A 16442-nucleotide genomic window follows, 5' to 3' on the forward strand; every position below is an offset into this window, starting at 1 on the left:
TAGTATTATGTATTCAGGTATTAAATTCACGCATATTATTACTTAGATAGTAAGTGAATGATGTATACATGATACGATAAATGTGATAAATCGGTTATTACATATAATAACCGGTTATTATGCATACTTACGAATCGTCTTGGTAAGTTTGCTGAATTATCACTTTTACCGGTGAATATGCGTAATACCCAGGTGTCATTGATAAATACTTCAAATTGATCGCCTTTAACTGTAATTCAACATAATACCCTAGTGTAATTGGTGAATTTGACGCATTTGAAAAAAATCCAATTGAGTCTAGTATGCGTTATGAATATAGTAGGACCCCGATGTAATGACAGCAAATTTTACGGTAACACCCCGATATAATGATACAATTTAACCACATGTATGAATTGTCATGTATAATATATTATATAGTACGATTTATGAAAGACGTGAAGCTTGGGTATTTTTCGTAACTGCCAGTAAAAATTAAATCGAAAGTTTAAATCAACGAAAGTGATAATATTTTTGTTATTTATTTAATTTGCCAACGACGCTCGGGTACTATGCGTAATCGTGATTAATTTAGGGAAATTTATCAAAATTACCAAAATGCTCGGTGATCATGCATAATAAACGGTTATCATACATATCATACATAAAAAAACGGATTCATCATATTTACCGGGATAAGTTGAAAGTGCTGATTATAATTTGTAGATCTAATTTTTTAGATCTACAAATATTTATAAGATTTTAATAACATATAAATCTTGTTTTGATCAAGAAATAGCAGAAAATCATTTAGATTTGAATCTCCGCAAACGTTGAAATAATTTTATTCGCTTTGCACATTGAACTATTGATAAAAATGCATATTTTACGCAAACTTCATGCGTATGCATCATTATATGCGCATACTTTATCGTTTCTTCGAAATTTCTAGCGTCTCTTACATGCTAGCCAAATAACTATTATTAACCATTCAGAATTTTATCCAATTAAAACCAATTACTACTATTAGTAACCGAATGGTGTGAATTGAATGTGACAAATGGAATCAAATAAAAAGGAATACGAGAAGAGCGCAATTCCAAGATACCATTTTCATGAATACAATCAAACCTTTTAAAAAAAATATATATATTTTGTCATTGAAACTTGAATATTCGAACGGATAGAATTCAAATGAAAGAAATACATAAATTTCAACAATATAATTTTTATGGCAACTTTGGTGATTTACGATTTCTGCTTCTCAAATTCAGTGATTATACGATGCATTATAATGTTAACATAGAGTTTCCCATTACTTTTGCTTATCTCCGAAAAAAAGGGACATTCATCGATATCTCATAACTACCAAATCCAGTTGTTTCGCATTGTTCGAAGATTTAAAAGAAGAAAAAGCACATTTGTTTAACATAGATCGAAATAAATGGATATTTGAGTTTGTTGTAACATTTCCCATAATCATGAACTTATAAATATTTTAGAAACAAATTTTTAACTGAAGAAAATTTTCAACTTCCCAAATATATTTGGAGGTTTTAATAAAAAATATAAATACATAATATCAATACACTCCAAAGCATAGAAATGTAATACCCATCACATTTGCAACTAATATATATATATGTATATTCATACAATTGAAATAAAATTTTCTAAAGAGCAATTATTTTCTAAGTGCACTCATCGATTAAGATACATTGTTAAACATTTATTAGAATCTATTGTTAAACTTTAGTTGAGATCAGTCATTAAAAATTTATTAGAATCAAGTGTTATTTAACATCTATTGTTATTCATTAATTCAGATTATCAAGGAAACAGATATTTTCTGGATTTTGTGCTGAGTTCCCCTCGGCATAAAATCCAGAACTTATCCAGAATCCTGTACATTGGGCTGAGAAATCTCTATTAATTGAGATTATAGGCGTCTATTTCTATTAATTGTGATTATTTACTACAAATTGACTAAGGTTTATTGTTAAACATCAAGTATTTTTTTCTTTCTCAATTCAGAGAATGATTCATTTTATTTCTCATATCAATTCGTTTCATAACTTGCTTCATAATTTGAGCAACTAATGTTTGAAATTGATATTGTTAATCACCTCGTTCAAGAACAGTAGTTTTATTCGAGAAATTGTGTGGTGAATTTATATTATTTCATATATCCATATAGTATTAATTTCTCGGCTACTGTTGTTTCAGTAAAAAAAATTATCTGATTAATAAAATCATTTCAAAATGGTTTTCTTTTTTACAGGCTTATTTCTCCGTTGTTAAGCTAATACATATAAAAAAATTTCTTAGAATAGTTTGATTAAAGCTCTTCTTTGACGAGTAACAACCCTAGCTTTAAAAAAAATGATTTTCAAGCAACACGTTATGATCTTCTCAGGGAATGTACATAAAATACGAAACTTACCAAATTAAAGTTTTTCAGTATTCTTCTAAAGGATTCAGAAAGTCGTTTTCGTCGTAATTTGATTTGGAGAAAACTGACTGGCACCGCGCAAGGCGGATGAGTTAAAAAGTATAGGGTAGTTTTCTTTAGGAAAGATCTAGAAACTTCAGAGTTTACCTGAACAACTTATATCACACTGACACGTAAATGGCAAAGAGTAGCTTTTGTGGGCCGATTTTCTTCTGAAGTTATGTCACGTGAGGCGGGATCTCGATCTCCATGGAGATCCAGAGACGCTGCCCCCTGGTGACTCCGGATGCTCCCAAAATCATCAAGTTCCAACGTAGGAAAATAAATATATTGTATTAACTAAGAATTGTTTGATATTTTTCCTTTGAGATTTTCTCATTTAATACGAATTTTTCTAACTCTAATATTAAATATTAAAAATATTAATTTCATTTTTTCTTACAGAAAAGCGTTACTCAATAAAAAAAAATATTTACTCTTCTTTTTGATTTCCTCTGTATCATTAAAAAAACATTGTTAAATAACGAGTGCACCATTACAATTCAATTCACGTAGCATCACTTTATATTTTAATACTTGAAACGAGCACAAATAGGGTCAGAAATATGTTTGGTCAATAGTTTAAAGAAAAAAATAACAAAAGGAAACGAATTATTTCTGGGAAGAAAGAAAACCTTTTTTTCTTTTCAGTGCACTGTATAAAAATTTCGTGACTTTTATTTGCATAAAAAAGTACGAAGAAAGTCGTTCAGGGGAAAAAAAAAAACGCTATGAAATCTCAATATTTGCACACTTCAAACAAAAGTGGATGCACCAGAAGACTTTTATTCCAATCCTAAGAATAAAAAGGTCTTGCGTGAATAAAAATATGTAATTTTTCAGTTTTTGAAAATGCTGTTTGAAACACATATTTGCCTTAAAGTTACGGTTATAAATTCGTTTATGTTTGTTTCGGCACGAAATTCAAATGACTAAGCCAGTGGATATCGGCTTCAAAATCGGCCATTTGCATCATTTTTATATTTCTATATAAAAGGGATTCAACGGAGAAACTAAGCCCTTATATATGACGGATTTAAACTTCTTTATAGGTGCCATTAAAAGTTATAACAAAGTAATTCTTATTTCAAGGTTTATTTCCTTATAAAATATAATTGAATTTTTTCACCGTGCGGGGAAAAAATTTACTCCAGTTTAAGTTTCTACAATGATTCGAAATATTAATAAGAAATATAAATTATGCATGACCTTCAGAAAAATTACATTACTCGCAACAAGTGAAAATATACGATAATCACGTAATTTTGAATTGCTATGACTGATATTTATGTAGGTATATATAAAACATAAAAACGGCATTTTTACATAAAGATACATATGATGTCGTCTGAGAAAAATCTAAGGACGTCCGCCAATTTTCTGATTTGACTGCATAAAAGGAGGATGCCTGAATAAAAAAAAATGGTGACATAGTAATTGGCTATTTTTTGGAATCAATATCCAAATCTTATGAGCCAAGGTTAATGGTAGAAACGGAAAATGCATTAGTGAATGAAAATAGAAATTGGTCTGTGCTGAAGATGAAATGGAGTCTACTTGAAGAGACGCATATTGACTGCTCACATTCTAGTTAATTTCCCGTTAGCAATAGATCTATAGAGCTTGCTCCATACGGATGCAAAGTCTATTCCAAAATTTAAACTAAAACCTTTTGACATATAGGCCTACGCATACTCTCGAAGACTGTTGCTAGGTGAGTGAATGTTTATAGCCGTTACGAAACAAGTTTCAGCTGTATCGGCTTAGTTTTCAAATACATAACTGAGAGGAATACCTTATTTTCTGAAGTCATTCTACTGTATGTACCAATACAATATGAAAATTCAATCATTTACCATCATCTTCACTTCAAAATATCGAAGACAGATGACAGCACCAGCGAGAACATGAAGCAAGCTTAACTTTAGCAACATATATACGTTAAGGTCACGCATTTAAACACACAAAACACGTTCCTGCATGTACCAATTCGTTAGAGATTCCGCAGAGGAATGTCTGGGAGGTGTATGTACGACTAAGTAGTAGTAGTAGTTGTATGTACCGAGATGCAGATCTACTAGGATATAAAATGAATATAATATTCACACATACATGTTACTAATACAAATAAATCTACTTAAAATACTACTTTTATACAGTGTGATTCCAAATTAGACATAAACTTAAAGACGTGATATACGACAACTGAACAAGCATTTTTGATCATAGAATGTGCTGTCGAATCGCTATAGTAAAGACGATAGAAGATGCTTTTAGAGAGTGCACAACAGCACTTCACCAAAAGCATTTATCATATTTTTCTGATTCATTTCTGCAATAACTGCAATCAACTATTCGAGGGTGCATATGTACCTTCGGATTAGATAGGAGTGTCATTTTTTATTGGTGCTATAGGACCATCAAGGTTATGCTGCGCCAAACAATGATCAAGCAGTATAATTACATGTGGTAGAATTTGTATTACCCAGGTTCCACCATGAGAAGGCCTACCACATTACAATACCATGCACCCTCGAATGGTTGAATGTACTTATTGCAGTAAATTCATCAGAAAAATATTTGATTTAGTGAAGTGCTGTTGTGCACTCTCTAAAAACACCTTATACCGCCTTTGCTATTACGATTCGATCGCACATTCTAGGACCAAAAATGCTTATTTAGGAATCTTATATCACCTCTTAAAGTTTGTCGCATAAATTTATAATTACCCTGTACGGGGGCTCTTCCAAAACAATTACTCCCAGCCAAATTTTTACAGTCTAGAATGCATTCACTGCTCATTATTTCCTCTCTATCGAAGAGACGTTCTTAAGGAACTGAGGATGACCACCTTACAAATGTTTTATTGTATTACTATTTTGTGATCATTTATCAGTTGAATTTACAGATTTTTCTCTCGACATTTAGTCATGAACTAAGAGAATGTATGTAAGAGAGCACACACAATGTTCAATAATTCTTCGACCAATTTCACGTAAAACAAGACAATCGGTATTGGAGAAAAACTGGCTGAATTAGGTAGGTTATTGGTAATTGGTAACTGGAGACTTCTAAACGTGTAACAGTAAACGGGAAAATTTCTGATTGCCATGGATGTCATTAATGGGGATGTCATGGATGTGTCGTTTAGGGCACTACACTTTTCTTTTATTCCTTCTTGATATTCTCGACCAGGTTATCGATGAGGTTAGTCTGTACGTTTGGAGTGATGTTAGCTAATGTGGTTGAAGAGCCCATAGTTAACATCGTTTACTACATAAATTACTACTCATTACATAAGCCGGAAAAAATCACATTTAAGAATTCCATAATTAACATTTTATTACTGTTCATTATCGTTGATGACATTCAATTCCGTTGCTATATCTCGGGTCATTTAGAAATTCATTCATCATAAGTGTAATGCAATGATATGAAAATTATGTTTGGAGGCATTTCACATTTAAACTAGCTTACTTCCTTTATGGGATCCTGTTTTTTATGGACATATCAACTGCGCAGCTTATTTCCAAAAGGAAACATTTCCACTTTTTTTTCCAAATTCATTTTTCAACGGTTTCTGAATCTTAGCTCTATCAGATTGTGAAACAGGTTTTACGCCAATGGAAATATTTTTGGTAAAAATTTCAGTGTAAAGTTAGTCGTTTCTACCAAAAGGGAACATATCCACCTCGTTCATTCTCTTCGGTACTTTTGGTTGAATCTCTCGATAACGGTCACCCATGGAACCTAAACTTTTGCCCGCTAACGTGGTTGCCCGTTAATGGATAGTAAAATACATTGCGTATATACATCTCGTATATACATGATAGTAAAATACGAGAGGTCAGTATGGGTATACCTTCCTGGTCTAATTAAAACCTTCTGCAATTAACAGGTGACGTAGAAATTTCCAATTTTTCAGAGCTGACCAGCTCTAACTTTAATACAAATACAACGCCACAAAAGGCAAAATGCTCAATGAGGCGGCTGAGAAAAAGATGCCCACAAGAAATATGGATGTCATATACCTCAAAAGTACAACAACCCAATTAAAAATGCAATTACAAACAATGTATATACATGATAAAATATTATATAATGCCCATAAGAATACTTATGGTTGTCTTATTCTAAGTATGGATAGCTTCTCGATTTACCCCAACATGTTTATCGTATTTCTTTTTAAACGCGTCAATTGTGTTACAATTTACTACCTCCTAAGGTAGTAAGCTATTCCATTCATTAACAACCCTATTAGAGAAAAATTCCCTGCGACACCATATCCTCGCATTGTCCCTTACCAATCGATTGTTCCCCTTGTAAAAGTAGTCGATTGATGATACCAATAATTCATGGTCCATCCTATCCATCCCGTTGAAAATTTTGAACACTTCGATCATATCCTCCGACACCTGCATTCATCCAATGTAAACATATTCAAAAAATGAAGTCTCTCTTCATAACTCAAGCCCTTATATCCCAAAGGGACAGAGCGGGAGCCATGTTTGGTGTTTGCATAACTCAAGCCCCGTCAACCAAGTCAATGTCCCTCTGTAGGTATGGTCTCCAAAACCTTACAGCATACTCCAGTCCAGGAAGCCTCGGAAAAGCGGAAGAATGAGTTTAGGAGAACGCGAAGAGACCTTTTTGAAAATGAGACCAAGCATTCTATTCGCTTTTTTGACCACCGCTGAACAACGTTCAGAAAACCTAAGTCGCTCGTCCATTAGAATTCCCAAATCGGTGAACCTAGTTGCATTAGCCCTAGGGATCTTAGGGACCTAGAGGACTCTAGTTTAGCGACACCATTCAACTCGTAAGAGAATCATGGGTTGTTCGAACCAAAATGAGCGACCATGCACTTGTCAACGCTAAACGTCCTGCTGCATTCATTTGCCCCTGCTGCAATCCTGTTTAAGTTGGTCTGGAGCATCTCCCTATCCATTGGATTCCCGATTACCCCCATTAGCTTCACGTCATCTGTGAATTTGCTAGCAATCCCGTTGATACCCTGATCGAGTTTATCGGTAAAAAATGAAAAAAGTATGGGGCCAAGGAAACTTCCTTGAGGAACTCCACTTATGACGCCTGTCCAACCAGAGAATTCTCCGTTCACCATAACTCGTTGCGACCTATCTCTTAACCACGATTCTATCCAATTCAACAAGTTGGCCCCAATCCCAATCTTGTGTAAACGCTTCAGGAATTTACCATGTTGGACCCTATCGAATGCCTTCGTGGAAATCAAGGTATGCAACATCTACATTTTTACCCTTTCCCAAATAAAAAGGTAACATTTTCACTAATTTTCTTTCAAAACAGATCATTTCCAAAATTTAAACGAGATAACTCTCTTGAATGTTGATCAAGAAACATAGTAATAGGATAATATACTGTTGCTGTTGTGCCAGACATGATCCAGGCTAAGGATAATATACTAGGGAAACAACGTCGGTTAACCCAAAATAAGAAGAGAATAACAGCTAGGCGCGTTTCGGAACTGTATGATGTTTCTTCTTGAGTAGCCAAGAAAAATTGAAAGACAGCGAAAAAGCAAATACTCCATATAGCGGGAAATACTCGCTGTGCAAGACAAAGAGTCGAAATGAAATGACCGGCAACATGAGAAATAAAGGAGGAAAGAAAAATGGTGGAGCCAATCACAGAGACGAGAACGTGATAGTGATGCTGATGAAAATGTAGAAACTGTTGCCAGATTTTTGAGAAGGGTGGTGTGCAGTTAGTTAGTTGACCAGTTGGTTTAAGTTTTCGTAGGTACGAAATGATTGGTAGAAGTCCAAGTCAAACGGTGAAGGGCATTTTTGAATAATTTTGGCTGATGAAAAGTCGAATGGTTGGTCAAAGGACCATCAATGTTACCAGTCTAGTATTTGGATATTCTTCTACTATTCCTATATGCTACCTGTTGGGCTATTTTCCACTTTTGTATAGCAAACATATTCCGGAGGAATACATTTTTTACTCCTACTGCAAATTTAGCAAAAATGGAAATGCTCCATTTTGAAAATAAGCCCCTCAACTGTCAACAGAGAGATTCTATCTAAGGACTATATGATAACAAAAGAAAACCGAAATCAAACGATTCTTATTCTGATATTATTTTGTAAGGTAGATGGTGAGGTCAGAAATGAAGCTCTGACCAGAGGGAAAAACTAGTATATGTTGGCAGTAATATAAAATAACTGTTGGCATCGTGAGGAAAAGAAGAATGTAACTGCTATTTTAGTCAGTAAATTATTTCATACATTCATTCTCAGATATACTCCCTCTATGAGCATCATTGAAAAGAAATGCTCGGTGAGACATTTCAATTATTATGATACAAGGAAAAATAATATATTTCATAAAACGATATCAAAGGTCAATAATAAATTATAGCGATTGTAATTAATTTTGACGGTGTCCTTATTTAGTGATTTAAAACTAAGTGTAGTTTGCAGAGAATTTTTTTTCGACAAAAATTTGAAAATTGAATAATGAAGTTGATCGTACAATATATAAGCATTTTATTATTAAAATGCTTTTCACCGTATATTAAGATAAAAAGCCATTAATTTTTAAGACATAACTTTTCTTTTAAGAAATCAATAAAAATGCATTCAATAAAAATACCTTTTCTGTGCACGTGAATCTTCTCAATAATTTAAAATGTTATTCTCGATAAATTTTAATTGACTGTATTTGTTTTTATAGATGATTGTATTGAATGTTTGTGTACGAGTAATCGAAAAAAGTATCATATTTCAGGAAGAGCTTATATATTAGAGGAAGAATTAAGAACATAAAACAATTATGGATGATAATAATAATAAAATGTCAATATCTCTTGAATTCACGTGTAAAATTTTACTTTATTTTCCTGGCATATCATACTCGGGAAAACTTTCTTAATAGTAAAAAAGATATTAAAATAATCATATTACAGTGATACCTCGGCTAACGAATGCCTCGGCTTATGAACTTTTTTTGGCTAAGGAAGATTTTTGTCGCGGATTTTTCAGATGCGTTTCAGTGGAGCGCGAACGAGTTCTTTAAGATTAATATCACTCACGTCTCATTAATTTATGTCTAACTGAAAATAATTTTAAAATTGTCTATATTCAGACGTGAAATCGTCTTTTAAATCATCTGACAATACTGGATGCATCCTCGAAAAATTGCGTAATGAAATGCTTTAAATATTCATATCTCGAGAACTATTCAAAATATATTCGTGTTTTTGATGTCTGCGGATAGATCTTATTAAGACAAATCCAACGATATTACTCTGGCTTTAATGTCTTACCTGGAACTTGTTGAAAATGTTGACATTTTGCAGATAAGAAAGTCTACTAGGGCTCTACGTAGCAACAGAAGATCAGGAGGAGCTAAAAAAACTAGATCAAGAAAGAAATATTGAAGATGAAGAGTGTTCTCTCACAGGAAAGCAGCAAAAAAGAAAAAAATGGCAACAGGAGATGTAAAAAAAATGTTACGCTCTGGCTTTTTCCAGTCTTTGGCCAAAAAGTGGCATCCGGATAAAGCTGAAATATACAGACTGTGTGCTTTGGTTGGAGACAAATACATCACTCCAAAACATCCAAAATACTTCAAAAATAGAGAGGTTCAATTGACTTTGGGCAGATTTTTTACTTCTCCTCCAGCAAAGAGGCAAAGGCCAGTTTCTGAAGAAGAATCTGCTTCTGACAAACACACCTTGAGCAGATTTTTGAAGTCCTTGAAGGAGTGTAAATACTTGGATTATAGAAGTTGTGTAAATGGTGTAAAAAACAATATTCAGTATTTTATCCTCCTTTAAATCGTTCTTCACTCAGCTGTGAAGCTGTGGCGAGTATATGTTTCTTTTATAGTGCTTCTTATTGCTCTGTAAAAGTTATCTTCAAGTTTTGGGCCGAACTTGGAACGAATCAAACGCTTTTACATAGAAACTTTTGGGGAATCGAGTTTCGGCTAATGAAGATTTCAGCCAGCGAACGTAATTTTGGGACGAATCATCTTCGTTAGTTGAGGTATCACTGTATTGCATCATAGAGAATAACAAATATATATTTTTAAGATTTAAACTTTTTCATATAAATTTTTTCTGCATTTGTAGATTATTTTCGTTTCGATAATTGTGCAGAGGTGTGGTATTCCAGGTCGATAATATACTCACCTAAAGTACCAAAGAATGTTTAGAGATGTCACGAGTTCGATTCCCGAGTATCGGGCTTGTCAAAAACTTTCCTGAAAGAAGGACACAACAGAATCTCGGAGACATGAACACAGAAAAAATCGCTACCGCAGGGAGTTCCACATCGAGAGGTTAGTGCACCAACCACTGGGTGAGTATGAAAAAAGGCTGCCATTTTTTTTGGAATCAGCAATTAATTGTGGATTTTGATCTAATTAGCCCTCGTGTGCAGAAAATAATCATGGTGTAACAAAAATGATCAATGATAATTGTACAGAAAACAAAACTGACTTAAATTATCATCATATTTGGATTTTGATTGGTACGATTTTAAATTGATCATAGAACTGATGACATGGATAATTTGCCGTAGACTCTCACACTTATATTTTCTACAAGATTGATGAAAAGCTCTGTTTATAATTTATATTTCATCGAGTATAACAGACCAAATGTAGCCGAATATAAAAATGAGGTTTTCTTTCTGGTATAGATGTGACATAATGCCAAGGACGTTATCAAAGGGGTTTCGAGGGAGTTCTTTTACCCCGAAATATAAGAAAATTATTAGTATACAGGTATCCTTGGCTTTATTTTGATCCAAAAAATGATTCTAATGAATCTAGAATCGCCATATTTGCGAGGGGCATTTAGAATTCTATAGCTTTGGAAAGTTTTTATAAAGAGACTAATAATGCTGCTTGTCAGCTGAAATTCGGCTGTTTTCATTTAAAAAAAATTATCTGACTATATCATACCAGGCTCTTCAGGAAAGAAAACATGCGCACTCATTAGAATCAATCGGAATTAGTTGAGACACAAGTAAAAAGTATCAATTAAATTCATTGATATAGCCTATATTGATAAGAACTATTTGTAATTTCGAATAACTAATTCATTCAAAAAAAATTATTTGGCTGCTGGACGTTGGGTTTATTTTTTATTATCTTTCTGAAGGAAACCTCCCCTATCCCTATCTTACCCCAGCGCCGGAACTAGAGGGGGCAGAAGGGCCAACTGATAAGGGCGGCAAAATTTAGGGAGTGGCAATTTTAAGTGGAAACAAAGAAAACAATCCTAAAATGGTCGAATTTCAACGATGTGGGGTGGCAAAAATCCTAGTAACGTCCCTGCTCACAGATATTAAATTCAACTCACTTTATGCGAATTCGTCTTATGTGATAACTTTGTGGAATCAATTAATCACGTAAAACGAGAGACACCTGTATACGGAATCACGTGATGAGTTTTTACTACTATCAAATTAGTGCCTCCTCAAAATAGCAGCGTCTAACCCCGAGAGAAGTTTCTAACTCAGCTATGCCAAATCCATGCAAATATAACCAGAAATGAGCCGTTGGCAAACAGTTCCGTAATTACATAAGCACACAGTCAGATTTAAATGAATTTCAATTTTCAAAAACAGAAATATTATTAGGTGTACAGATGTTTTTCAAGTTCGATGCATTCGGGATATGAATAGAATTTCAGTTTATATGCGGTTTCATTGAATATTAACAGTAAAGATTATAATACTTTTTTTAATACTCTCCAACAAAAGTCAAACAGCAATCCCGACCTGAAATAAAACAATAATAGTTACCAGTGTTGAACACTGCTCAACAATTTTATTTCTTTCGAAGAGTTTCGACATTCTTCATTCAACAAAGCAGTTAGTTTAAGAAAATAATACCCTGTAGGTATCATCTTGAAAGTTTCAGTTGAGGGAAAAAAATTGATTTTTCATAACGATTCGGATTGTCAATAATTTCGACGTAACCGACGGTTTTGTACATCGGATATAATTGAATCTTTGAATCCACGCTGCGGAAAATATCAAAAATTCTCCTTTTGTTTCAAAAGTGTTGAGAATTTCTTTTTTTTCCCTTATGTTCCTCTTTTCTTTAGTTTTTTCATCTTCTGGCAATTTCTCGGAAAATTTAATAAGTTCCGGAGAAGGGGGGGGGGGGTCTTTGTTTTTTTTTCCTTTATGTCTCCAAGACATTTTCCTGTTTCTTTTCTTTTTATCGGCTGCAGCTTTCAGCAAAACGTTTAAGTTCCATAAACATTGTAATTAAATTCGTCTTCTTCTCCCGAATACAAAAGATCAGTTGAATATTATTTTGAAAGCAGATAAGAGCATTAGTTCCTATAATGCGGTTTTTTTCCCGTGAACACTGGAAGATTTAGTACAAACTTCCGTGGAATCAAGTGGAAAAGCATTGACTTTCTTGATTTTTCAATTAATATTCTGTCAATAATTTTCGTTCTAAAAACTAAATTAATGAAAGCACAATTTCGTGCTTTTTTTCACATATACAAGCATTTTATTCGAAAATACATTATAGTTGAGAAAAAAAAAATTAATTACTTTCCATTGTACGATATATTATGGCGTTTTACAGAGTTGCCGAGAGGTAAGAATTACATTATTCAAATTTTATGCTTTGATTCGTATTTAAAAATACCGACGCGTTAAATTTTAATCTACTCAATTTTTCTCACATAATTTAAAATTCATAAGTTTAGAGATTGTGTGGTGCATTAAAATGGAATGAACTAAACGTTTAAAAATGGGTTTATACTTGAAAATCAAATGTTATTATTTATATGCATTTCACTCTCCTAAATCTACCAATATAAATATGTACAGAGCCGATAATTTTTATTCATATAGTAATATGTAATAAGTGATAACTTATGTGGTAAGTAAATTTGTGCGTTTATTTTATTGACGTCTGTAAATGATTCTTATAGCTTATTATATAAAGTAGAAAACACAAAAGGAATGAAACTGTTCGATGAGTGTCAAAACGACATGATTAATTATTATTCTTTTTTTTTCTAATTACTGGCCACATACCAACAGACCATCAGGTCTGGCTTACGATTTTTTAAATAATAAAAAATATTATAACATATCTTTTAATTTTTTGAATTATTATATGTGTTTCACAGAACTTATTATACCGAAATACCATCAAATCGCCAGCTAGAATTTGAACATTTTGCAGTTCATAAAATTATGAAGCGAAGTTTTTATTTTGGAATATAGCAATTCATCATAAGCATTATCACTAAAATCGAAACTGCGGAACTTGGAAGTTCCAAGTCACATATTCCATGACTAAAAACGCTAGATCAATAAAATAATATTTATGAACACATTTTTCGGTCACTTACATTCTATTTATCAACGTTGCAATACACCATTCTAATGAAATTGATATTTCAAAGGATAGGAAGCTGTTGCCATGTTTAGGATATTAGGTTATTATTTTAATAATAGAAACTAACTAATGGTACTATGTGTTTTTCCATGCAAAAAATGAAATGAAATTTCTTCAGAATTCGTTCAAGTCCATCAGAAATGAAATTTCTGACATGTTTTCAAAATCGTAAAATTGTTCAACTTAGTTCCACAAAGCAGCATTAACTGAGGTCATAAATCCAAGCTTTTAATCCGAATGGTTATTTTCCAGAAGCTTTGAAATTTCTTTTGGATAACTGAAATAATGGCGCAATAATATCCACCGGCTACTACTTTTAACAGCGAAAATCCTCTGAAACTCATTATACCTAATCCTTCTCTCAAACTAAGGCTGGGATCTTTATCAAGACATCTTATTTACCAAAAATCAAACATCTCTTTGAAAGATAAAAAGACAAAAAAAAAAGCACCAAAGGTATATAACAATCTTTAAAATAGTTTTTTTTTAACAAGGCAATGTGTGTCGAATAAAATGTTAGATGATAAAATAAAACTGCAAGAAAGGAACATAGAATCTAGCAATGATTATTTTAGCGTGTGAGTTTAAATTTTGATACGTCTATAGGCTAGAAATGAAAGTTTAACTATTGTGTTATTGATTTTTTTAAAATGCATTAATGAAAATGGTCTTACAAGAATGGAAGGCTATAGCCTTCGAGTATCTGAGGGGAAAATACCCAAAATTTCGATTAAAGTTTTTAAAATTTCAGTCTCTGTAAAAAAAATAGATAATATACTCTTCTTTTTCTGTGAGATGTAACTTTTTCTGATATTTGTTATATTGACTTTTGATGTGATATCCCTATGATATAGGCTTTTTTATTTCAGTCAACCCCATTTCATCAGAGCAAAATCATATTTTAGAAAATAATATTGTGTGACCAAATTTTTTCGAAAAAGTTTTTCTTGTTCTAAAATACAGTGAAGCAGTTAATTTCCGCGTGCTCATAACTAAAGTGAATCACATCGAGAAAGATATTTGCTAAAAAAGATGAAAACGAACAATCCAATATTTTCAAGACACTGTTGCACCGATTATTAAGAAAACGCAGAAAATATGACAGTACATAAAAGCCATTGCTCGTCAAATAACTTGAGCACATGCCACAATTCATCACCTCAATTTCCTCTATGAAGTTTTTCTGTTTTTCTAGTTTATTCTCTGATTTTATTGTCAAGAATTGTTTCGTTATGATTGTCGTGATAACGCTTTTTTTTGCAAAAAAATTCAGTTTCTTGTTTCATAATTTGTGTGTTTAATACAGTCTCTCTGCAACGGATCAGAACGAAAGATCATGTGATCATCGAATATGTTCCTAGAAACAGATGATCTAATATCTCATCAGTTGAGAAAAAAAATTCTTGAATTCACATGAAATCATTTTTAGCTTTTAATACGTAATGTAAAATTTCTGTGGATAAAGAATCGCAATGGACATTATTTCGTTTTATTACACTGTTTCTTTGTTATTTTTTTTGATACGTGATATCTGAAACTTCTATTCACTGCAATTTTGATAATTTGAGAAGAAATGCTCCTCCCTCGCAACGCTACGTACACTAGGAATTCTATCAGTTATCAGTGTCAAACGTATATCCTACCATGAAATTCTCATTGATTATTCGGGAAATTGAATTCGCAAACAAAATGTTGAGGCAATTTCTCAGCAATTAGTTGGACCAATTTAAACACGGATTTCTCATTCCCAAGGGAATTGGCTTTATTGCTGAGATAGAAAGTGACATTACAAGAAGCTAAGTGGCATGAGAAAAATCTCAAGAACTCCTTAGTTCAAGAATTTCATTGATTAACTCATTTCCTCAGTACCTGCAAGTGAAAACAAGATTACTAACTTTCTAGAGTTGATGCCACACTGAATCTCCTATGATTGAAAGAACAACCACGTCTGTTTCCCAGTATGCATGAGCAATTCTGTTTGAAAGAAAAAAAATACATTTATTCATTTTTTTCATTGTATAACCATTTTTTTAGTTTTCAGTATAAAAATTCTGTCGAAAATAAGAAAAATACTTTATATTTAAAAAAACGACAGAATAAAAAAACGTGAAATTGAAAAAAAAAATATTATGTGGATGAGAAAAAATGTAAATGTATTTACAAACACTAGTTTAATGCAGGGTTGGTCAACCTTTTTTCATGCCGTGTCACAATTAAGGACATTTTTGATGTCCTTAATATGGTATAGGTTAAAACCATATCATCAATGCAACAAAGAGTTTTATTAAAAAGTGCTCAAACTAAAAAAAATGTCGAAGAAAAAGCTTGATCAGCAATTACGGTTGAAAAAAAAACCCCCATCGAACATCAAAAAGCCTATTGTGCACGGCTTGATCATAAAGATAAGAAGTTGAAAATTCTTCAATCTAGAAGAGAAGGATATCTTTAAAAATAAAAAATAGATATATATATATATTTATTTATTTATTTATATATATTTAACTATAGAGATAAATTAGTCATAAAACCGAATTAACATTTATAT

The 16442-nt window shown here is 32.5% G+C and overlaps 1 pseudogene across 4 annotated transcripts in view; it reads right to left on the reverse strand.

Moving 5' to 3' along the window:
• The window catches only part of LOC149085606 (5-hydroxytryptamine receptor pseudogene), a 66541-nt pseudogene that overhangs the window by 47677 nt on the left and 2422 nt on the right, over nt 1-16442 (reverse strand). For 2 of the 4 annotated variants that reach the window (XR_016192891.1, XR_016192890.1), the window contains exon 2: nt 15793-15871. The product of XR_016192891.1 is annotated as a 5-hydroxytryptamine receptor pseudogene, transcript variant X3 (transcript). Of the gene's footprint in view, nt 1-2422; nt 2582-15792; nt 15872-16442 lie in introns of those variants that run through there. The other 2 variants (XR_016192892.1, XR_016192889.1) reach the window with 1 other exon arrangement.

The sequence above is a fragment of the Pholcus phalangioides genome, unplaced genomic scaffold (genome assembly GCF_987345545.1).
Source record: "Pholcus phalangioides strain wild (caught in Gottingen) unplaced genomic scaffold, Ppha-v1.0 ptg000007l_1, whole genome shotgun sequence".
NCBI lineage: Eukaryota > Metazoa > Arthropoda > Arachnida > Araneae > Pholcidae > Pholcus > Pholcus phalangioides.